The 25279-nt window shown below is 36.6% G+C and overlaps 1 protein-coding gene and 1 long non-coding RNA gene across 10 annotated transcripts in view; one reads left to right on the top strand and one right to left on the bottom strand.

Moving 5' to 3' along the window:
• KCNIP4 (potassium voltage-gated channel interacting protein 4) overlaps positions 1-25279 on the top strand; it is a 437397-nt gene that overhangs the window by 297525 nt on the left and 114593 nt on the right. The window lies entirely within an intron of this gene.
• Positions 10053-23803, bottom strand: LOC310899142. Its single transcript, XR_014584030.1, has 2 exons — positions 18794-23803; positions 10053-11181 (listed from the first exon to the last, which is right to left on the bottom strand). It is a non-coding gene; the product is annotated as an uncharacterized lncRNA (long non-coding RNA).

Genomic DNA, 25279 nt, shown 5'->3' on the forward strand with positions numbered 1-25279 from the left:
GCTTAGAGGGAGCCTCTACATGGAGCACTACATGAATCTATCCTTTCACAGCTTTATCAATAACTTGGAAGGAGTACAAAGAAGTCCACTGTTTGGAGAGACCTAGACTGATTAGAGAAATAGGCCAGCAGGAATCTTGTGAAAGACAACATGGTCAAACGACAAATCCTGTATATGAGAAGGAATACGCCCTGGGAAGCAGTTCTGCTGAAAAGGATCTGGGGGTCCTGATATTCAACAATGTGAATGTGTTGCCTGGCATATTGCTAGTTTGAATAAGGTTAACAGCATCTTGGGGTGTATTAACAGGAGGGATCACAGACAGTAGACTTGAGGGAAGTGATTATTTACCTCATTAGCCTGCATCTAGGCTGTTGCATCAAGTTTTGGATGCTCTAATGTGAAGTGTTGATAAAAGGAGGTGAGTTCACTGGAGGCCCACAAGCAGGCCAGGGGCTGGAGCACATGTCCAATGAGGAGGAGCTGGGAGGGAGGCTGAAGGAGCTGGGTTTGTTCATCCTGGAGAAGAGATGACCTTGGGTAGTGATGGGAGAAGTGCATAACAGCAGCCCCCCAGCTTCTGCAAGATCATCAGAAAAACAGAGTCAGGTTCTTCATAGTAGTCCATATCAGAAAGACAAGAGATAAGTCACAAATTGAAATGAGAGCCTCAGACTTCGTAAAAAGTCAAGTAGGACTTGGCTTAAGTGGGACCTTCTTTAAAAGTTTTTAGAATGTGAGTGGGTCAATCCTTGAGTGTCCTGGTCTTATCTCAAGGCTGGCCTGCCTTTGAGCAAGCAGTTGGACTAGACACTTCCTCAAGTCCCTTCCATCCCAAATTATCCTGTGATTTTTAGCAGGAAAAAAAAAAATCATGAAAGCCTGGTGTGAAAGGAGACTACAGAAACCATATTCAATACCTCTTTCTTCTCTCAGACAATGTAGTATGTACTTTGGAGCATGTGAATATGTATTCCTGCAACTTGAGTGCATGCAGCTGTTAACGTGCTTTGATTTGATACTGAGTGTGAGTTAAGAACTCTGTGGGAGAAGAGGTATAGGCAGAAGCAGCTTTGCCTTATTAGAAGAGCCGAAAGAATGGGATGTAGGGGGTGAAGAATACCAGTAAACTGAAGAGAAGAAAAGATTGTGTTAACTGTCAGCCACCTATTTATAAATGAGATGGATTTTGTGTGGAGTGTTCTGGTTTTTCTAAGTGTGCTAGTAGCTCTTGAAGGCAATTAATGACGTTGACCATACAAGTGTTCATTTCTGTGGCATAAGTTCACAGCATTAAAGAGGTTTGACGTACAATTAATGCTCCTTTGTCTCACCCCTACATAATAATCATAGAATATCCCTAGTTGGAAAGGACCCACAAGGATCATGGAATCCACTTCCTGGCTCCACAAAAATCAGACCGTATACCTGAGAGCATCATCCAAACGCTTTTTCAACTCCAGGAGCAATGAGGCTATGACCACTTCCCTGGGGAGCCTGTCCTTTGAAGAACCTTTCCCTAATCCCCAGCCTGACCCTCCCCTGTCCCAACTCCATGCTATTCCCTCAAGTCCTGTTGCTGTCCCCAGAGAGGAGAGCTCAGCGCCTGCCCCTCCGCTCCCCTCGTGAGGGAGCTGCAGGCCGCCATGAGGCCTCCCCTCAGCCTGCTCTGCTCTGGGCTGAACAAACCAAGGGACCTAAGCCACTCCTTGCACTCATTACCGTCCTTTGGATACTCTTTAGTAGTTTTATGACCTTCTTGCATTGTAGCACCCTGAAGCTGCACACAGTAGTCGAGTTGAGGCTGCTGCAGCACACAATAGAGCAGGACAATCACATAACAGCATATCTAAGAAACTACATGTGTGCTTTTAAGCCTCCACTTTTTCTGCGTATTTTCAGAGGTGTTTCAACGTGTCATGTTCCTTACAGGAAAATAAAAATAAAGGTTTGCTTGACTGCTGTGTGATTGTAGGAAGTATTGCCTTTGTACTACTTATCAGTAGTGGACTTAAAAACAGATTTTTATTTGATTAAAAAAAAAAAAAAGGAAAATCAGTTGTGGGAGCATGGGGAGGAAATGATAGATCAAATGTAAACACTATGATATCAAGGATGAGAATGGCAGGGGGATTGCATTGATAGAGGTGATAAGCCAGGAGCTGACATTGACCCCAGCATAGTCAGTGAATGCCCTTATTGACCAGGGTGTGGTCCCACTGGATCTGAACAGGGCAGGAATGCTGATGGTAAAAGTTGTTGTTGACCGTGCAGATGTCATCAGAGACCGATTTGTCCTTTTTCTCTGTGTAGAAAATGTATATGTAGATCATTTCAGCTTCAGTAACCACTGTTGTCTTTGCTGAGTGTGTCTTAGTTCTTGTGATGTAGATCAGGTAGAATTTACAAATAAATAAATTGGCTGAGTTGTTCTGCTACTCCAAAATCTCACTAGGTTGCTTGGTCAAGTTTTCATAGGGTGACTCAGGCAGTGTTTTAAAATTTCCAGGGAGATTTATGATCTATGATTTCAATTTAAAACTACATATAATTTATATAAATATTTCTCTCAGCAAGGTACACATCAGAGGAAGAACTGTACTAGCTCTAGTTTCTACTTTTGGGCTTTAATAATGTGTCATAACCTCTTCATTCCTCTCATACTTCTAAGAAAAATCTCCCTCTTTTTCTCAAATGAAACATTTCACTTTGCGTTTGAATTGTCAAGGGCCTTTCTTTTTCTCAGCATCTTTTCTGTGATGTGTGTGGAGGTTTTTTACATGTCTTTTTTTGTTCGTTTTTGTGGCTGTATGATTCAGTTCCCCATTAGCAGATTAGAAATGTGATTTAGTGTCATGTAACCCTTCATTAACTGAGCTAGTAAACATAGAAATAGCTGTAGAAAGGACTGAAGCAGTCTGAGTAACTACAGAGTAGAGAGATTAAAAAGCATATTTAAAGTCATGTTAGTAGGTGAAAAGCTTTTTGCAAAGTTATGATCTATTTTGTAAAATCAGAGCAGACCAGCTTTCAGCTGTGAAGGATTCTGTCACCTGCTAAAAACAACAAACTGTGCTCCATTTTGACTTGATCACAGACCATTAGCATTATTTTTCCATATACGTTTAAAAGTATCAGTAGCTGTCACTTGCTTCCCAGAGGTGAATGAGACTACATTTCAGGCTCGGGAATGCAGGCTCTTGAATCCCAAATGAATAGGTTCAAAAGAGGCTCTGAAGTGTAATATTTCATCATAGCTAGAGAACTGCCTGCTTGTCTAACAAGCAAATAATTTCAGGGATATTCTGAAGTCGCTAATCTGGGTGAACATGTTTTCTTCTTTCTACATTAAAACTATGGGAGGACAGGAATTTTGTTGTAGTTTTGATCCAGTGTGTGTGAAGAATGAATTGAATAACACTTTGTTACTGAATTAGAAGGAGCTTATTTAAAAGATTTTTTTTAATGTAATTAATTGCAATTAATATGGTAAATGAGCTTTTGGAATCTGAAGTTAAAAACAATCAAATTTCTACACAAAATATTACTGTCATTGAGCTCTAGTTTTGTAATTGCCCTTTGCCAGTGAGATTTCAGCATTCTCTTTTCTGTTATAACGCTTTTAAAATGGTGGATGTTCAAGGACACTTCAAATACTTTTTTTGTTGGGACACTGGTGAAGCAAAGTCAAAGAAGCTTTTCAATGCCAAATCAGCAGTACGTTCTACTGAGATAGGTAGTACTCCTGTGGAAAATATTTATAGAATGCAATTTGTTTATTCTCCTAAGTTTCTCAAGAGATTTTTTTTTTTTTTGCTCAGTGTTGTATAATCTAGGAGAAATCACTATTAATTCTCTTCAGTTTTGGGCTGTAATAAATTTACTTAACTTTTTTTTTTTTAATTAAAAAAAATGACAGTGCACATTTGCTTCTTTCCCCACTTGTGGGTATTTTGAAGGTGAGGGTTTTTTGGGTGGTTGGTGTTGTTTTTGTTTTGGCACCTACTAATACAGCAAACATAGCAGGTACATTATTTTTTTCTGGTATGTTGCATAGGTAGTTTATAGTATCTGTAAATGAACCATATCAAAGTGCTGAATATCTATAACACTTTTCAGGATTTAGTAAAAATATCTTTCTACTCTCAAATAAATTTGTGATAAGCGATGTGGTATAATATAACAGGAGTGATTATTTGTGGCAGCCTGTGGTAAGAGGAAAATACATTTGTCTCCTTGAGAATCTTTTTTCAAATATATCCTCAAAATTGCATTGAACACCTTCCCATTTGTGATATTTAGTTAAAAGCACTTTCTTGGTTCTAGAAATCTTGTTTTCAGTGTAAAGATGGAAATAATATTTGGCATTTCTTGAGTTCATTTAAAATGTTTTTGGTAAATATTATCTGACCATTTGTTTTTTTGAGGAAAAAGGCAACAGGAAATTGCAATACTTTTATTAGCATTTGTTAAGAGCAAGTGGAAGTCCAGTTTAAATATAACAGGTAAATTCCTAATACACTGTTTTGAGAAATTAGCTAAAAAATATCTCTCATCAGTTCCTAGTTGCTTACTTCCTGGCTAGTATTGGCTGTGTAAATACTACATCCATCCTGGTTTGCATGAAATATATTAGTACAAGTTGTGTTGCATTGGGTAAAGGAGTACTGAAGAGGAACCAGGATATTCTGCTCAGTCTTGCTCATGACATTATTTGATGATGACACTTGACAATGCTTTATCTGGCCCTTTGTAAGCAGCATATACTACGTATCCTGCACTTGTAAATTAATACAGATAACATAGGGAGAAGATTTATGGCCCATTAGATACTCTGTACTGAATGCTGGCATGTAGATATGTAATCTATTATCCAATGAAAAAGTGGCTCATTTTGGAGTATTTAGTATGTTGTTATATAGCTGTACATTAGACTGTTTGGTAACTTTTGTGAGTCATCCTTGTCCTAGCTTGACGTATGTAAAGTTACAGAAGAAAAAAGTTCACGTGAACATTATACAATGCTATATTTGTTCCTATGTTAAAACAAGGAACAAATAAAATTGTAGCAAACTTTGGTTTTGCTCTTCAGGCTCTGATAACTGATTTAGAATACATCATAGAGGCTTGAACAAGAGAGGAAATGAAAAAACACATTCAAGTTTATTCTGAGATTAATTTCCTTCTTGCACAGTTCATGTTGTCAAATGAATATTATATCCAGTGCCTTACCCAGGTTTAGCTGGACAAAATACTTTATAGAAAAGTATACTCTTCTGTGTCAGTTCTTTCTTGCTTGTGTTGGGAAACATGGGTAGGGAAGTACCTGCTTCTATCTACTTCAGAAGCTTGATTTTAAGAAGAAAAAAAAAAATCTCCTGGTGTGCTGTTATAGATGAATCCTTAGGAAGAAGAAAAGTTATTAATCGTTCAAATCGTTCCCATTTTGAAAGTGACTTCATCTGAGAAATTTTACTGGAAAGCAGGTTAGCAATACGAATGTTTTCTTCTCATCAAAGAATGAAGTCTTGAGTAGTCAGTCAATACTGCTTGCTTTCTTGTGATGAAGTGGGTCCTGTAAATCCTTTCTTATTCTGGAAGTTCAATAAATCACTAGGTATGGAAAAAATAGGTTTGTGATTAAAGCCCATGAAAGGAAAGCAGATCTGGCTGCTACTTATGGTTTTTCTATCGTTTCATTTTGTGATCTTAGTGTTCCTGAGCCTGTGTTTGTGTCTCTGGACTCTACCTCACAATGGGTCTGAGACTTCAAGGCAACTTCTCTCATTTTTGCCTGTTGGTGGTGAATTTGATCCTTAACTTAATCCATAACCTGAAAACATTATGTAAACAGATCATTCACTCTCGAATCCTATACTGTTATCTCTGCTGAGAAATAATCTTGGCTCTTAGATCTGACTATTGAATACTGTAAAGATCATTTTCATGAAGAAGCCTGTATTCATTTAACATGCTATACCCTTTTTATTTTTGCTTACTAATTAGCTAGTCGATGCTTTTTGAAAAGTCTAAGCAGCATATACAGTGTATTTTCATCATTTTAGCTAGACTGACTGACTACTGTAGTACACAGCAAAAGGAGAATTCTATTGATTTACTTTGGAAAAAGATCTGTATCTGCAGAATGCTGGCTCACTCTGACCTCTGCATCTTTACTGTTCAAGAGATTTATTAAAAAAGCTAGCATGAAGTAGTTCATGTAGCACTCTTTCAAAATTAGTTTTACTCTTGGCTGTCATAGCTATAACCTACCGTGTTTGAAAAATTGTTTACAAACTTGGGAGAACAAAACCCACAGCAACTTACTAAAACTAGATATTTATTCCTAGGGATATCGTTGCTACTTTAGTGCCAACGTTTCTGCTAATTTCACTGTAACATTTTGGATGTGTATTTAATTGTGGGAAAACTTAAGGTGTTCTCTTTTTTGACATCCTAGTAATAATAAAGAAGTAAAAACATTGATATTTTGGTTTTGCTTTGCCTGTTAACACACAAGAGTAGTAGGAAGAAAGCATCATTGTAGCAGTGGCTGTGTAAGCATTAGAAAAAATGCTTCTGAGATCTGATCAAAATGTACAATAATATATATATATTTTACTGTACCTTCCTTAGGCCCTACAATGATAAATGTCAAATACTGAAGGTGATAAAGTGAATTCTCTGAGAACAGATATTAAATCATTGGGAAAAAGATAAAAATCACAATAATGCAAAATTCTCTCATATGGTGATAAAACTAGACCTCAGAATAATATATATCTATATCTAAATATATATATATTTTGTAAAGCACCATGGCTTCAATTCACAGATTAACAGACTAAAGCCCAAAGTGAAATGCCTCGTTCAAAGTTATACATAAATCCTGGAGCGCAGATTTGGAAAGAGCATGAGTCTTTGAGCACGTTTTAACCACTATTCTTATTAAACAACCAAAATCTGTCCTCATTATTCTTTTTTCCCAAAGTCATATTTTTAGCACTTAAAAAATGTTTTTCATTAGGGAAAATTTTATTGTTTCCCCCAAAACAGCACAAAAAAAAACAGCACAAAAATTTTCGAATTCTGTGCTATGTTTTGGGATCTGTAGTGTCAGCATAAAGTTTAATCAAGTCCATATTACTAATAGGCTCTTGAAATCAGCCTCTCTTACTGGAAGTACTTCAGTAATTTTTCCCCTTGTTTTCACCAAATAATTACTGAAGAGGAAATTGAAGTCAGTATAGCTGAGCATAGTTTTTATTTGTCGCAAGTTTTATGGCAATGTACTTATCAAAAGTCATATCCTCTATGAAGACAAAGGTACTCATGGGACCTCATGATGGATTAGAGTGGCTCAAAGAGGTTACTCACATCTTAAGTCATAGAAGCAATCCTTTAACTTTTGCCTGTGCCTAGATAGTTCTTGCACAGTGCATGGTTTCTTCCTGCTAGAAAGCTTTTTTGTTTATTTGTTCATTTTTAATCACAGATCACAGTAAATCTCAGAATTAGAGTTATGAGGAATACTTAATATTTTTAGTACCTGGATCATCATTTAAGTTCACTGATGAGAAAGTCTGTGTTTTTTGATATGATTTGTCTCCTAATATGTCGTAAGGATCAGGAGAGATTTGTTATCGTTATTAACACCTCATAACAAATGTTAACCATTTCTTTCACACCAGTTATAAGATCCCATTGCCAGGAGGGAACAGTACTCTTCCTTTCCCAGAATACTGAGGCAGTTGTGATGCACATTGTATGCAGTTTCTTACAACAATTTCCACACTTGTTTTAGTCTGACATGCTGTGCTCATCCTTTAAGGCAGATTATTTTATACAGATAATAAAACTCAAGTGTGCTAATCCATTAGCTTTATCTGCAACTTTAATTATCACTGACCATACTTTTTTTTTTAATCAAAGTTAGAGTTAACCATATGGTCATCTTGGATACTGCTTTTCCCTCTTTTCAGCTTTTGGAGAGCTTCCACCGAACTGACTTTGCAACAAACCACTTTGCTCACAAGATACTGTGATGCTGATACCTGCAGCTCTCTTGAATGGCAGGTTTGCCTTACCATATTGTGATAGTGCTAATGGATTGCAAGTAAATGACAGTATTTCAGAAATGTTTTCTTTGGGAAGAAAAAAAAGTACATAAATTCTTTCTGTTCAAATAAGAATTACTGTTTCAATTGACTTCACACTGATCATAACTCCTATGCAGTATTAATCAAAGATGCAGCCTCAGAAAACAATATAATTGAATTGATTACTGAACCAAATCTAAGACTAGAACAATTATGTGTTTGTTGTTGTTGTTGTTGTTTTCTTGTTCCTGTGGGTTAAAAGATTTTTTCCACCTCCTTACAAAGCTGCTAGTCCTCTCTACGAATTCTGTGTCTTGTAAATCTTGTGTTTCTCGCAGACAGAACATCTATAACAGATATGGTTATTTAGTCGGTCAGATAACTTCTTTTTACAGTTGTTTTTATGAAGTATGTAAATTATGCAATATGCCAGAAGGAAACTATTCTCAACCAACATGAAAATCTGAATTTAAGATGCTTACCCCAGCATACAGGCAAAACTTCAGGGTGAAAACAAGGTCTAGTTAGAAAATACGACTAATAAACCGTGTAATTAATTAATAATAGTACATTTTCTATTCTTTAAATACAATATTAATGTATTCTGTTCTGTAACAAAATATTATTCAAGATACAGCGGATTCATTCTGTGTTGCTATTTAAATAATTTCATGTTGGAAGGCACTAAGTAGATGTTACTAATATTATAATTTATTTCAGATCTGTCCATATTTGGAGATGTATATCAGATTTGAGGGTGAAGTTTACAAATTCATTGTATTTAAACGAACTAGACATCAAACTTCCACTGATATTCAAAAGCTGATTCACACAACTCATGAGTATGCAATAAAACTTACCTTTTTCCTATTACTTTTAAAGCTATGTTGCTGGGCAGGCAAAAACATGAATTTAGTTGAAACAACAGTGAAGTTATCATTGTTATCTCTGTGGCAAGGAAACCATCCACTTCAAAGATTTTCTTGAGATATTCAGAAAAGTGAAATAAGGAAACAAATGCTCTCAGAGATGGATTGCTCACACTTTGTGTGTTTTAAATTGAAATAACTTTTGGTCTTTATCTTGTGCCATTTAATGAAATTTTTATCTTAGTGCCCTCTTCAGTTTTGAGGAGTTGAGCAGATGAGTCATGAAGTTGTAAATGAGATATTCACAATGAGAACACTGGAAAAGTCTTTGAGCAAAATGCCACGTTTGAAAACTTTGATTGTTCTAAAGATCAGCATGTCAAACATGCTTTCAAAACAGCTCTGCTAACAGTGGTCCTGCTTCTCTGCCTCTGTAGCCCAGCATGAAACTTAGCACAACAAGGATCATCCACACAGGCAGGATGTGTCAGAGATAGGAATAGAAGATATTTATTCTTTATGAATACATGTATGTCAGCTTACAGTGAGACACCAATCAACTCTCTTGGATCAAAGGAATTTAATCGTACAATGCAGCTAAACAGCTGCAAAAAGTTTACAAACATAATTTATTAAGCCCTGTGATTTTTCTGCTGATAAAATTTACTTTCTAGTATCAGGGATGTTTTGTTCATTGGTAATTGACTTTGATATCAAAGATATAATGTGTACGTATAGAATACATTATGAATATATTCTTGTATAAATACATATTCATCTTAAACTGCTTTTTTCCACTGCATATGACAATGAAGACTATTTAAGAGTCTATTGTTATTTGTAAGAAACATCTTTATTTTGCGGCAGCAGGAAAGCCTGCAATTGCATATGTAAAGAGATGCTGCTGCTAAAACAGCTGGAGTTACTGCACTCTAAATGTATGTGAATTAATAATATTTGAATGTGTACTATAATTATAATAGTAATAAGAATCTTGAGAAATGGAAATGGATACATGAAGCTTTGCACAGTTCCCAATCAGTTCAATATTTCTACAGTGGGTGGTCAGGGCAGGATTTTTCTCCACACCACTATGATCAAGTTTCTGTTCTGCATTTGTTCAATTAAATGCCTCATGAAATTTAAGGCAGATTGGCAATATGGTCACTGGAATGCGTGAAAGGGGTGTAGGAAAAAAATGCAGCAAGTAATCTTTCCCACTATATTGATTGTGCTGGTTTCTGTGCATAAATAACTGTACTAGAGAAAAGAAATAACAGCTTAATAAAACATGCCAGGATGTTTTGTTTTTGTAAATGTGCTAGTAGATTGAATCATAATGACTCAAAATTCCAGCTGATTAGACAATTGTCTCCTGAATATGCTTTTGTACGTCAGCAGCTGTTCCCAGACCTCTCCAAGAATGTTGTTGGTTGAAAGTCAAGAGTCTTTTTTAGTATTGAATCCAACTTTATTTTAATCAGAGTGAAAGAGAGACTGTATCAATATTAGTAAGTAATGCAATCAAGAACAGCTTGGTAGATTTAAGCGTTCAGTGGTGCAACCCCTATCTTTATGCTATATGTTGTTCAGGGATTTCGACTTCAAAGTAAATTTAGCCTGGGTACCTGCCCTGAACAGCCCGACTGCAAATGGTTTGAAGGTCTCCCAAGGACCAAATGTTTTGGAGTTTAAGGACCTCCTTAGGGTTTGGATGGCATTTGGTCTGTGCCTGGAGAGAGCTTCCAGGTTAAGTGGATTCCAGAAGGAATTTAGCTGACGTAAGACAAAATTGTTGTACGCTTCTAGTCAATATGTAATATCTAGGGATAATCACAGGGTGTCTTTTAAAACTGCTCTTCCAGTCCAAATCAAAATGCCAGCTTATCTGTAGCCAGAATTGCACCCTTGTGCTAGAACGCTGCAGTAACGCTGCTGATAGCTGTAGAGGTCAGAAAACACTTCCACCTCCAAATGCAATGCATTTATATACATATGTCTATGCATATTCATATACAGTTTCCCAAAGGAAAATATGCTCCAATGTGACCTCTTTCAGTGTCTCTAAGACTTCTGCTGCATCTTCAATGCTGTGTGAGTTTTGTCCTCCCAGAGGAGCAGAACTGGTGAAAGTAAGAGAAGGGCAACAAGAACATCGAAGTGTGCTGTGTGTCTTCTTTAGAGTCTTGATCAAAGAGACTGTACTGCATAATCTGAAAAAGAGATAGTTAAGAGGATTTTGTTAGAGGTCTGTAACAGTATGGTTGTTCTGAAGAAAGTAAATAAAGAATAATTTACTGGGGACATCAAATCCAATTAATGCATATAAATGAAAAGTAAGGACATGGCTTTTAGAGCCAAGGTATCACATGTGACAATAACATACCATGCAATACTCATGTATGCAGTTCATAACTGCCTGCTTAAAAAGAGGTGAGGTTTTCTTTTCCTCCAACCAGTTTAAGCACACTTGTACAAATAGCATGTCTGCATTTCAATGTATGCATACACATATGAGATAAAATTTGACACACAACATGAAAAGGCAGTAGATATTTGTCTGCACTACTGTATTTGTCTGGCACAATTGTATTAATATGTTTTGAATGTTTAATTGTACAGTGAAAATGGGTATGCTGCCACAGGGACCAATATTCTTCATGTAGTTTCTCCACTTGCTTTAATCACTGATTTGATGATCTATTTAATATGATTAAAGATACAGAGACAAATCTTTTACATTAAATGCTATGCTTTTATTTAATTTCTCTACACAGCAATGAATTGAGCAGATTAAGAGAGCAAAAATATGAACTGAGATGAAAAAAAATAAGCAAAATTCTGTAAAAGTGGCATTAGATACTGGTGATGCAACTGCAAGCATTAGCAGGCAGTAATGCGGATGACAACACAGCAGTAAATTACTGTTTAATGGCTCTAATAAAAGGTTCGGAAATCATTTTTTCAGATATTAACAAGGTAAACCTTACAATTGAATGTTATTTCACACCTCAACATAATGTTATTTTGGCAGAGGTGGGGTTTGGTTTCCTGAACACAAGAAAGGGCTCCTGCTCTCACTCCTGGGCCACACAGAATTTGAACAAGGACTTAATGTGGGTTTCTAATGTACGTGGAATCTCTGTAAACAGAAAATATTATTTGAATTGCATTAAAATTTTCAAACTTATGTTATCCCTATTGTGCTGCTGATTGAGTGTGGCCAGTCCAAAAATCTGCAAAGTAAGGACAGAAGATGTAGCATTTGAAACTCCTTTTACAACAGCATTTATCTTTCAGTGCTTTACATCCTTTGTCATGGAATACTTATTGTAGCATAAAATTCATAAAATAAAGCAATTATCCTGTGTACAAGGAGGCTGCGTCATTTTTATCTGGTACCATATTCAGAGCTATTACAACCTGCCAATGTAAAAGTATTCAACTCTTCTCTTTTCTTTATTGGTATGAAATTACTGTTGTTAATACATTTGAATAAAATAAAGTGGAATCTGTAACCAACAGAATTCGTGTCAACATGTGCGGCTTCTCTCTTTTCATTAGCAGTATCTTGTAATGGATGTAGCTCAGTCCCAGATTCTGCTCCTGTGTGTATGTCATGTCACACCAGTGAGTGTGGCTTTTTGCACCTTAGATTCCCATTCCATTAAAAAAAAAAAAACAACAAAACCTCTCAAACCTTCTGTGCTCTACAGTGGAGTATAAAGTATTAATATTCACTAATTAATTTCTAATGATGACAAAAATGAGATCCATTTTTTTTTCTTCTTTAAAACTTTCATTCTGATTCTTAAAATACGCAGAAAATATCTATCAAGTTAATGTCACAGCTGGTGAGATTTGTTGTTGATTTTTCTTTCTGAATCAAGAAATCCTACTCTTGAATGTCAGAAGAATGAAGCCCAGTTTTCCTCTTTTCCAAATCAAATTAGCAGGGCCCTTTAATTCTACCTCCTTCTGTAATATCAGTGCCACCTACTGCTTATGCAAGCAATGAATATGGAAATATAATATAATATAAATTGGTAACTTTACATATATGTCCAAGTTTCATTGTTTTCAGTGCATCTTGAGGACACGATACTTCAGTGCTTTCCTGTCTAATGATGATGTCCTGAAGCAGAGTTACTCTTTTATTCTCAGTAGAATGATGAATCTTAAATACTCGAATCAAAAAACAGTATGTGAACCTTTAGGTCTTGTAGTGTTAACACACTCAATAATTTCATTAGTATAATAGTAAATCAGTGGGGATGAGGGATTTATAGAGTACATATTAATCACTGTTAGCATCACGTGTCTGTGCAGTTCTACTACTAAAACTACAGCAATATCACAAGGTGGACTACCAGAAGCACTGAAGTCCATAGTTATTTGGTCACATAATGTCTGAAAAAATCAAAATCCTAAAACAAACAAAACATCCAAAGTAGAAGGACGTCTGTCACCCAACAATTTTTTAATTATTTACTTTTTTTTTTTTTTTTAAGTAAATGCAAATCTTCTTATTCTAGCTGTTACTGCTCAACGTTTTGAATTGAGGAAATCACTGGAAAGGGATAGACATCTGTATGCTCTGCCTACCTGATTTACAGTGCATTCTAATAACTTGCATTTAAGTGTTTACATCAAGACTAAGATAATGTGAGTTTCTGTGCACCAGTCAGTACCTGATAGTGTTCTTGACCTAGCGTATCCATCTGATTTGTACTACTTTACCAATAAAATCTTAACATCAAAATCTTAACATTAAAAGCATTTAGATGGATGTCCCTTCTAGCATCAGTAGAAATTTATTACTTTTGTATTTTACATAAACAAAGATTTAAAAAGTATAATTAAAATCAAAAATACAATACATCACGAAAATATTTTTTCTTCACATTTCTTCATATTTTTCTTAATGTATTTTGGTTATATTTCATCTTAATTTGGAGAACAGAAATAAAATGAAAGAATAAGCTAAATAGGTTGTAAGAAAACATCTGTTCGTAAACACTTGACAGTGGTACTGTTTGTCTTGGTAATTTTTATGAATAGTACCTGGAAAGTGAGCCTGGTTTTCAGGTATTCTAGTATGAATAACTTTGACTCCAGACATGATGTGGTGCCAGTCATTACATTCATGAGTGCCACAAACATTTTTTTCTCTGTGAATGTTATGCCCTTTGCTATCTCCCTTGACTGCATTGCTCTTGGCTCAGTCATATAACATTGTTTATTGCTGTATTGAGTGGTAACTGTTAGAGTGAGTATACTTGAACTGTTGTACTGATTAAGAGATAATTGACTCTTAATATTCTATTTAAGCTACTTACAAGTTTGCAATGTCCAAATCATGCCAGAAGTCAGACAATTGCACCTACTGCTGCTGCATTTTGTCTTTTCCTTCTTAAGACCTCATTTATTAATTTTTTCCTCTTTTCTTTTGTATTCTCTATCTGCCTTCAACCATCTCTTACTGACTGCCTGATTCACCCCCCTCCTCCCCCATATTAGCAATAGAATTGCAAACCCGAAGGTAGGATTTCCTAATTTGTATTTAATTCTCAAAAGAGCAGAGGTTCAAACAATCCATTGTCTGTAACTTCACTAAGATATTCTGCATGCAAGAATAAAAAAAGAAAATAGCAAATGTTCTTATTTTTCCTATCATTGATCTTGGTGATTATGAGCAGAAATACTATTCTCAGCACTAGCGTTCAACACAACAGCTTGCTAAGTACAAAAGTAGCTTTCCTTATTAGCAGGTGGTGGTAGTGATCAAAACTAATTTACAGTTGCAGTACTTATCTAGCAGAATACGTGGAATGGAAATGGCATAATATTATGACACAATTATCATAATTACCTTACCAGAAATTAAGATGTACAGAGTAAGATGTAAAACCACGCTTTGGTTTTACTTAGTTTGCCTTGTTAATTTGACATACACTAGACTGGGAGAAATCTGCTTAGAATTATTTAATTTTTTTTAAAGACATTCCAGCTTCCAAGCAAAGAAAAAGCTTACCTTATTCTACTTCATATAGGGATATTTCTATGTGAGGTATGAATTTCAGGCTCTGTACTAGTGTTTTATGTTCACAGAGCTATGAACACAAATCACAATGATTACAGATAAGATATGGCTGAAAAACTAACAGATTTTTGATTTCTTTTTAGGCAGATTGAACCACTCTTCTTTTTCAACCATTCTTTTCTGCAAAGACATCTTAAGAAAAAAATTGCTTAATGTTATGGGAGCATCAGGAGTTGTCATTGGCAAATGGCACATTCTGAAGTCAGAGTTTATTCAGACAGAAAATGGCAGCACAGTATTTGGAGTGAAGGGAAGGAAGATGGGGAGGGTGGAGATGACCCTCCTTATAAAGGTCCTTGTAAAGAATTTCACTAAGGGTTTCACCCTTATGTCTTCAGTGCCAGAAACATTGTTGACTCTATATATGGTCACATATATACCTCTGGAGTTTAATTAGACTGATTAATTAATTATTTGTTTTAGGGGTCTTGTTGGGCTAGGTGTCTGGAGCAGGAACTGGTAACTTACAAGCAAGGTTTTCTTATCTCTGAATCTGGCTTTCTGCCTCACTTCTGTCATTTTTCTTTTTCTTCCCTTCAGTCTAGTTTTGTAAAGGGTCTTTGCTAAGCAGCACAACTGAACAATTGAATTAAACAAAGCACAAGCAAAACTGTTGACAGTGTCAGCAGTGGCATCTGGTCAGACCAGTGTGTCCACAGACGTGAGAATTGGAAACCAGAGTGGGTTTATGTGTTAGCAGAAAAAGAAAACAAAATAAAAACAACTTTGAGTGGATCATGATCTGCTAACAGATGAAAATACAGTGGCAGTGGAGGAAGTTGGAGGGAAGAAGTAGCTGATCAGCCATCCATAACAATGATCTCTGTTCCATTGACTTCAGAAGAAGATTCGTACTTTCTATTCATTATAAATTGGTTTGCCACTCGGGAGGGAATATAAAGAGAGTTAACAGATGTAGTAAGTCACTCTTTTGGAGTGCTGGAGGCACAGCTACAATGATTACAGCTGTATGAAGAAGGCTGCTATTAGTTTTAAGGGAGAATGTAAACTGCAGATAAAAGATAGCAGACGTGAAAGTGGCATAATATTTTATGGGCCTAAGTTCCTGAGATATATCATTGTAATAACACTGTAAATCTTCTTTGTTATTTATTCTGCAATTTGATAGCATTCCAAAAAAGAAAAATATATTAACTCCTGTCTGTTATGGTGCGTACAAATGAGTTGCCAGTGAAGCACAAGTATTTTTTTGTTCCTCTTATGTGTGCATAGTTGTTAGTGAGCATGATTTAGATATCTCTTCTCTAACATTCATGGCATATTTTTTATGTAGTAAAAAATAATGCTATTGTGAAACAGAAAATCTTTTCCTTGACTTTTATTAAATTTATCAGTAGTCCACGTGCAAATTTTGCTGATGTAGATGTATTATTATTATTATTTTTGCTCTTAGGTTCTTTTTTATTTTATGAAAAAAAAATAAACCTCTTAATAACAGTGGAAGAGAACTTGAAATGTGCTGAATTCCCATGGTTCTCATCCTGTTCTCTCTTCTTATTGCTCTTAGTCTCCTTGCACCTTTCACCTTCCTCGAACAACTCCCAGTCTTTTCTGCTCTCCTATTCCACACCTCTCTCTCCTCTTTGGACTTGCTGCTGTTTTTTTCCTCCAAATCTCTTCTCAGAACCACTGTTGCCTTGCTATCTATCCAGCCTTGGATCACTGCTCTTTATTTCTGTCCATCTTCCCTCTTATTTGGCAGGTTCAAGTTGTTTCTTTGCTGTTGTCATTTTACTGTTCTTTCTAGGATTCAGTCTCCTCCTTGTTTTTCTTACTACTTTCTGTATTCTTGCTACCAGTGTAACAAGATGATTTTTCCTGTGTTGGTAAACACAGAAGATACTGCAAGTCCACTGTACTCTCAGGCAGCAGCAACAATAAGTTCCCTTGTGAGGGAAGGATGGATGTCAAGCTGGGAAGTCAAGTCTGCAAGCCAGGTTCAGGGTGTGGAGCAATGGGGCGGGTTTGAGCCTGGCACCTGTATGACTGCAATATTGCCCAGGAAGGGAGCAAAAGCAAGAGCCTCAGAATAAATGCAGCTGAAGAGACAAATGGGGAAGATTTCTTCCTGCTCTTTCTTAAAGAGCTTCATGGCCAATTGCAGCTTCTGAAACACCTCTTGCTTCCCAGGGAGCTGGCCTTGATCACAGACAGCAACACTCCAGGGGTTGGGGAAACATTTCAGCCTTTGACACTGCATACTTGAACTGAAAGTACTATATTAAGGGCCAAATCCAGTGTCATCTTCCACAGATTTTTAGGTGTCAACTCAAGACAAGTTTTTCCTAGCTTCTGCAACAGCTAAATGGTTTGTCTGCTTGCTATGATATTGTTATTCAATATTAAATCTTTTTTTTTTACAAGTTTTTGTTTATGTATTTTTAATGTACTTTAGCGTAGGTGAGTACGAATTTTATAAATGTTCTTCCTGAACCTCTAAAAGTGGGCTTTGGATACCATGTGTATATGTACTGCTGTCAGTCTGCATCTTTAATATATGATTCCACTGGTATCTCCATGAAATAAATTATTGCTTATAAATATCCTGGATGGTTTCAGTTAAATTATGGGATTACAGAAAGAAATGCAAAAGGCCAATAGAGGTTACCTAGTTTATCCTTGTCTAAAGGGGTCAAAAATAAAGATGCATTAACAGTTTGGGATTTTTTCTAAGTCTGAAGTATATTACATTTTGCAGTTTGTTAAAGTGTTGGGTTTTGTTATTTATTTATTTTTTTAAGCAATAATAAAATTTGCATATTCTTTCCCTCCATCTGTCTAAAGATAATATTTTCAAGCTTTAACTTCTAAATTCTAATGCTATAGTACAGTATTATTTTTTAAGATAAAGGTATTACTAATTTTATCCGAGGGTTTAGCTAAGTAGGCCCTAAAAAAATAATAAAAAAGAAGTAAAAATAAATAAATATTCCTGTATCTTCTAACAAAATCACTGATTTTACCAATGAAATGCATGTCATAACTAGTCATATATATGGATGATTGATATTTCCATTCTGTCATTCTGGCAAATTTTTGTGGAGAGTGCAATTGAGTAGACTAAAGGAATCACAGAATCACAGAATCATCTAGGTTGGAAGAGACCTCCAAGATCACCCAGTCCAACCTCTTACCTAATACTAACAAGTCCTCCACTAAACCTTATCACTAAGCTCTACATCTAAACATCTCTTAAAGACCTCCAGGGATGGTGACTCAACCACTTCCCTGGGCAGCCTATTCCAATGCCTAACAACCCTTTCAGTAAAGAAGTTCTTCCTAATATCCAACCTAAACCTCCCCTGGCACAACTTTAGCCCATTCCCCCTCATCCTGTCCTTTGTTTTTTAAAAAAATAAAAAATAAAAATCTATCTGATACTTTAAGTTATTGAAACCTTAATTGATTACTGGGGCTGATTACAATCGGTATTTGAAAAAAAAAAAAGAAAAAAATCAGAATTACTTGTACGTTCTAAATTTGGTAAGGTTTTAAATGATGCTCTAATGGCATCTTATTTTCACTGGTTTGTGAAACTACTTGTAGCCTTATTCCCCCAGTAATCTGCATCTTTTTTTTTAAGGAAAATTGGTGTTCTGCTACACTGTTTGGAAGGAATTCCTGTCATTGCTATAACAAAGCTAAGGTTTTACTCCTTATGGTGCTTTTAATCCTTTGCATTTCAAAGAGAGTCCAGGTACCTTGTGTCTCCAGACAAAGGGAAGCAGCCTTCCTTTGCTCATATCCTGCAGAAAACAGAGCTGCTTCCTCCAGTGGCTGTCCCTGCAGGATGCCTGACACCCTACCCTCCTCTCTGCAGTGCCACTTCTCAGAGCCCCACCCCAGAGGCTGCTTCTCTTCCCCTTTAGGTCATCAGAAGTCATGCAGTGAAAATGAGCAGACAGATGTAGGCAGATCACCTTGATTTTTCAGCATTTCTAAAATATCATTAGTTTTATTTGGAGGACAAAGTTTAATTAATACAGACCATTAAAACTTTGAGTGCAGAAGATACCCAGCCTAGTTTCTCCTGTCTTATGGCATCTGTCTGCATCTGGGTAGGAAGGCAGGATTTCTTTATCTGTCTTGATGCCTTCAGTTTCCTTAGGCATGCTTTGGGCCAGAATTCTGGTAAAGAGAGCATTTTGCTTAGCCATCACAGAAGCTTTCTTTCCCTCCTTTGTCTTTCTAGTCCTTGGCTCATGTTGCTGCTGACACAGGCTACCCTGCAGCAAAAGTGTGCTCAGCCGCTGATCCTTTCCTCCCTATGTAAGTTTCCTGTGCATTTTGCCTGTCTCCCATTAGCACTTTTCAGTCACCGTCTTTCTGACATCTCACTGGAAATTTCTTTCCCCCACTCTTTATAGTTTCCACTATTCTTTTCGCCACTGTGCAGTTCTGAAGCAACAGAGAAACGTGTTTGTTGAATGTGTGTCAAAACAATTTAGATGAGAAAATAGGAGAAAATCGTTGACAAAAACTTTAAAAACACATCTGTTTTCACAGGAACAACTAATAAATGAATAACATCAATCATAATTCATAACATGTATGAGATATTTCTCAGATCATCACACACTGACACTCCATGAAAATCTGTTTGGTGAAAAAATTGCTGCTAACCTCTTCACTAGACATTTTTCTTTGACCTTTGTATGTACAGTGTCTGAATTTCCTGAAGTATATTTAGTGATATATTTATGTATAGCCACAGTGTCTGTTTTAAGATCAATGTTTCTATATGTTAAAATTCATACACTTGCACAGCAATGTTATTTGTTTTGCACAGGTGAGAAAAGGATAAACAGGAGAACTTCAAATATGAACAAAGAAACTAAGACAGCCTCCTTTAAAAAAAAAATAAAAATCTTAGTGGTAATATTTCTCTTACTGTTGGTTTTGTGTCTTTTTGTACATAAGGTCATGATTTCAGCTGAAAAAAAATGATTCTCAACATTTATTTTACTGCTGGGCAGTTGATAGCTCAGGACACAAAATGAAAATAATGATAAGGTGAAAGTTTAACTCAAAATTGGTATGAGTCACTTTTGAACTAAAAAAGACTGTACTGCACCAAATGACTAAGGTCGCTGGTCACCAACTGCTTCAAAGGGCAGTGTGCAGCTCTTTGAAGCTAGGACCTAGGACCATGCCTAGGACCATGCATTCAGCTTCAGTCTCTTTATTCTCTGCAAAATAGCTCTCGTGTATTTTAAAATGCTGCAGCTACCCCCAGAATATTAAGCATTTATCATGTGTACTCAGTGCTGGTACCTTCTTTTTCTTCTTTTTCTTCTGAAAAGCTGGATTGCCCAGAGCATTGAACCATTAAGACTGTGGACAGGGGTGCAGTTGGGTCTGGCTGCTCGGTCTCATTATCTGATAGTGTCCAAAACCCTTTTCCTTATCCCACAAAGGGGCTGAAATTCCCCCTTCTGTCAAATAGTGTCTCAGAACTTCTCCTCACCCTTACTGCTTCTCAGCACAGGACATAACTCTGCAAATTGCCAATTTAACTACCAGAAAACCTGAAAATGCAAAAGTCAGCTGAACACCACTCCTACATGCCTAGTATATATTCATTTTGTTTCCATTGGAGTATGACAGCTCCAAAGAGGCAAAGGTAGTTGGAACTATTCCTTAACTTTTGCATCTGGCTTTTTTGAAACTTGCCCGTTGCTGATATGTATTCTTGAAGACCATAAAACCACCTTAGTTTTGTGTCGGTGCATCTTTTTATTTCTAGCCTCCTTAAGAGATAACTTGTATGAGTAGAAACTTGAAAAATATATATATATATATTTTGATTAATTTATTCTTTACAAAATTAAATTTTTAAGAAAAATCTAGATAGATATTTTTTTTTAATTTTATGATACATAGAGAATGTCTTTCCAAATACTCTGTCTATCATGTTCAGAGGTTTGGGATGGAAGAAAAATTATTACATTTGTTCAAACTGTTTATTTTTAGCATTTTTCTCCATCTATACTAAAATGTTTTGTGACTCTTCACTTATTAATATTTCTGAGAAGCTTCTTTGGGGATCAGAAATTCCCTCAGTCTGCAAAATGGGAGCATCTGTTCAACAAATAATGCAGCAAGTATTGCTTAACCTTTACTGCAGTTGCATTCCCTTTCCCCCAAAACAATTAAAAATGAAACAAAACAATCAGCAAAGGAGTGAGACAGCCATTGCATTCTGTTAGGTTGTATCTCCGAGCAGGTATCATATATATCTACTTTGGTATGCTAGACAGTGTAATTCATTAGGAAGAAAACATGTACGAGACTTGAACTTACCAAAAGAATTCACCAGCTGGCTGGTGAATTCACCTTACAATATACATTTAACTTCTTCCTCTAGCCAGGATCCACATGAGAAACTTTTAAGGAATCCATTTTCCTTAAATTTTATAGGCATGTCCTCTATACATATGTTAAACAGTGTAAATAAGGATTAATACACAAAGCTGGACAAAACTTTGTTTTTCTGTTACCACGTGCTGGCATATGGGCTGTGTTGAGTCCCACGCAGTAAGGAACACTTGGCTACTGCTTTTCTTCACATAGATCTGGTAGTACAGAAAATCTTAACATTGTATTGCAAAATTCTCACGCGGGCGATGTTGGCCAAAACCTGTTGTTACACTGTTAGAGTCTGGCTCTCGTCTTCTGAGCTTGCACAGGATTACTAGTCTTGGACTGCAACCATGAGATGAGTACAAAGGGAGATGAGTTACTGTCTACAAAGTGTATTAAGGACAGATCCTCAAGGCTCCACGTCTTTTTTTTCTTTTTGTCAAATTATTTTTCTCCTGTTTTAACAGTCTTCTGTTTTAACCTGCTTAGGCTGTCTTGGGAGAGCCTAATAATTCTCCAGTGTGTTTCAGAGCTGCTTCAGTAAGAGACAATGTGTGTTACTGTCATTGTTAGCAAGAAATATCTCTAAGTTCAAAAAGAAACATTATGAAAACAAACATCAGTTGCAGTGAGGGAGCGGGCTGAATTCCTGGCACACTCTTAAGATACCTCTATTGGAATACAAGTTCCTAAAAACTTAGGGTGTGCATAGGTGTCTGATGTTAGGGGGTAGGAGTACTGAGTTTTATTTGCTTTTAAGTAATAAGACAAAATGTTATTAAATCTTTAATATTATTTTGGTCAGAGGGGGACATTAATGGATTGTAATGGCTATGTCTGGCAGTTGCATCGGACAATCCTGCTCATGACTAATTTGTTTCCACCTAAAAACTAGTTAACTAATTTTTTTTCTATATAACTGTTCTACCTAATTGGAGTGAGTTCAGAAAAGAGCAGCATGACTGGGAAGCTAGGGAAATTGCTTTTGAGGAGATCAGAGAAATTAAAATTCATAGCCTGGTCCACTCATGAATATTGGAGGGAAATGATTCCTGGAGTATTAATGGCAGCAAAAATATTCTTGGCCTTAGAAATGGTTGAACATGGCTTAAAAATCCAGCAATCTCTGATCCATATTTTAAATCTATTGGTGTAACAGGGAGGAAGGCATGCAGGTGTCTCCTTTATGAGACCGGGATACAGCCATTTGCATGTCAACAAGCACATGAAAATGAACTCATGACCCATAAGCCTGCTGTGCATAATGGAGTATCTGCTTATCCAAACTGTCAGCATGGAGTACAGAAGCTGTGATAAACCCTGCAAAACTACTAAAGACAAAAAGAGCTAGTCCCTGCAGTGGCATAGCACAATCAAAAGTGGTGTCTAAAGTTTTGTTGGAAGTACAGAATAGTGTGCTTCTGTATTTTGTTGCTTCCCTTGTTTCAGTATGTGCAAGAACCTCATGATGCAGTCTGTTGGACATCATAATGCTTCCTCAGGGAAGAGCTGAAACCCTTCTTTTCCTTAATTGATAACAAGACATTATAAACTTATTGCTTCCTTCAAGGTTTTATACTGTTGCTGCTTTCCAGAGTGCTAGAACAGCAAAACTGCTGAAGCAGATCGTTTCTCATTGTGCTGCATGGATCCTCAAATACCACTGTATGAACAAGTAGGAGCCAAGAAAAAACTGCATTAGGAACTTAAAAACACCACCACATTATGCTATTTCTTCCAACTCCTTCTACATAATGATTTTTTTTCTCTTTGTGAATGAACAGGAGTCTAGTCACAAAACCTTGACATTTTCTGTAAATTTCCTGAATCATTAGTACTCTGCCAAAACTCATACTTCTAATGGGGGAATTCAAAAAAGCAATACCCCTACTCCTTTCAGTGTAGGTTTTACATGCACTTTTATCCTTATATTCTTGTTCATTTCCCTTTGTTACCACTACCACTTCATTGCAGTAAACACAATCACTTTTATGTAGAGACCCACACACTGAAAAAAGTCCTTTAGTGGCTAAAAGCAAGAAAAGAACTGGCCCTAACAAGTTTATTTTCAAGTTTATTTTCACAAAATGGCTGAGGCTGGAAGGGACCTCTGGAGGCCATCTTGTCCAAACCCCCTGCTCAAGCAGGGGCACCCAGAGAGAGCAGGCTGCCCAGGACCACGTCTGGTTGGCTTCTGAAGATGTCAATTGAGGAAGACTTCACAATCTCTCTGGCAACCTGTGCCATGCTCAGTCATTTGCACAGCACAGAAGTGCTTCCTACATTCAGAGGGAACCTCCTGTTTTCCAGTTTGTGCCCGTTTGGGCACCAGGACAAGAGACACCACAGAAGGAGCCTGGTTCCATCTTCTCTGCAAACTCCCCCCAGGTATTTACAGATATTTGTTAGGTTCCCCCTGAGCCTCCTCTTCTTCAGGCTGAACAGTCCCAGCTCTCTCAGCCACTCCTCATAGGAGAGGTGCTCCTGTCCCTTCATCATCTTGGTGGCCCTGCATTGGACTCTGTCCGGTATCCCCATGTCTCTTTTGTACTGGGACTCCAGAACTGGACACAACACTCCAAGTATGGCCTCATGGGTTGATGCACCTAAATGATATTTTGTCACTGATTGGAGAAAAAAAACAATAAAAAAAAATAGACGTTTCAGAAGCTGTTAATAAATCAAACACTAGTACATAAGCAAATAGCATGGACTAATTCTGAATATTGCATCATTCTGAATGGTTACCACATGCTACAGATGTGTAGTCAAATCTACACATTTCATATATAGTCCAAGTCTTAAACACACTGAGGGGACAAGATTGTGACTGTAGGCTTTTTGATTTGTATTCCTTGAAAGTGCTGCAGCTGTATAATATAGGTGTTTTTTTTTGTTTGTTTGTTTGTTTGTTTTTCATCTCATCTTTACAGGACAGATGCACTTATCTTTTAACAAGTACATTAAATGTAGAAATATGTCAGCCTCCTCAGACTTTTATAATACTTTCCTGTTGCTATGGGAAAGTACAGTACTTCACCTTTCTAAAAGCCAATAAGAGAAATAGAACATTTACTGTACATATATATTAAACCAGAGAAAGACAGGTTCATCACAAGATAAGAGCTCCATGGTAGTGGCATATATATGATCGTCTTTAATAAAATATTTTTTCTCCAGTTTAGTTCCTAACCATACCTTGAACTATAAGGAGCCAGCCACACCAGTTTTGAAATAAAGGAGTTGCGCAGGATAGTTTCAGGATTTTAAAATGATAGTTGCCTTTGAGGTTTGGATGATGAATATTCCTGTTGATTACTAGAATATTAGGTTTTGAAACTAAAATACATGGATCATTTGTTTTCTTAATCATTACAGCAGAAAATGCCTGTAACTTTGTGTAGGAACTCATCTGAAGTCATCTAACAGCTCTACAGGCCATAAAAATGTAGCTTTTTAGATGTATGGACAAGCATAAGTAGATATAGTCCTAATTTGCCTAACAGAAAATGACAATGTGGAGCTGTGAAAACTGCTACTCTGTCCCATCATTTCTACCAGCTTGAGCTGAGGCCTCCCAGTAGGTCCTGTTTGCAGAAGTAAAATGGTTGGTAAAGGTGTCATCTGATCCAGTGTGTAATTGCAAAGGTATTAGTGAAAGAAGAAAATCTGCAGGTCAGACCCTGCTTTTACTATGTTCTTTCCAAATGTGCAAAGACTGAAGAGGAGGGTTGTGCAGGAAAGCAAACAAACAACAACAAAAAACCCACACCATTTTATTACAAGCTGGGAAAGGATGTTTTACTTGTAAGGTTAGTAAGAGA

Source organism: Anser anser (assembly GCF_964211835.1).
Source record: "Anser anser genome assembly, chromosome: 4".
Classification (NCBI taxonomy): Eukaryota; Metazoa; Chordata; class Aves; order Anseriformes; family Anatidae; genus Anser; species Anser anser.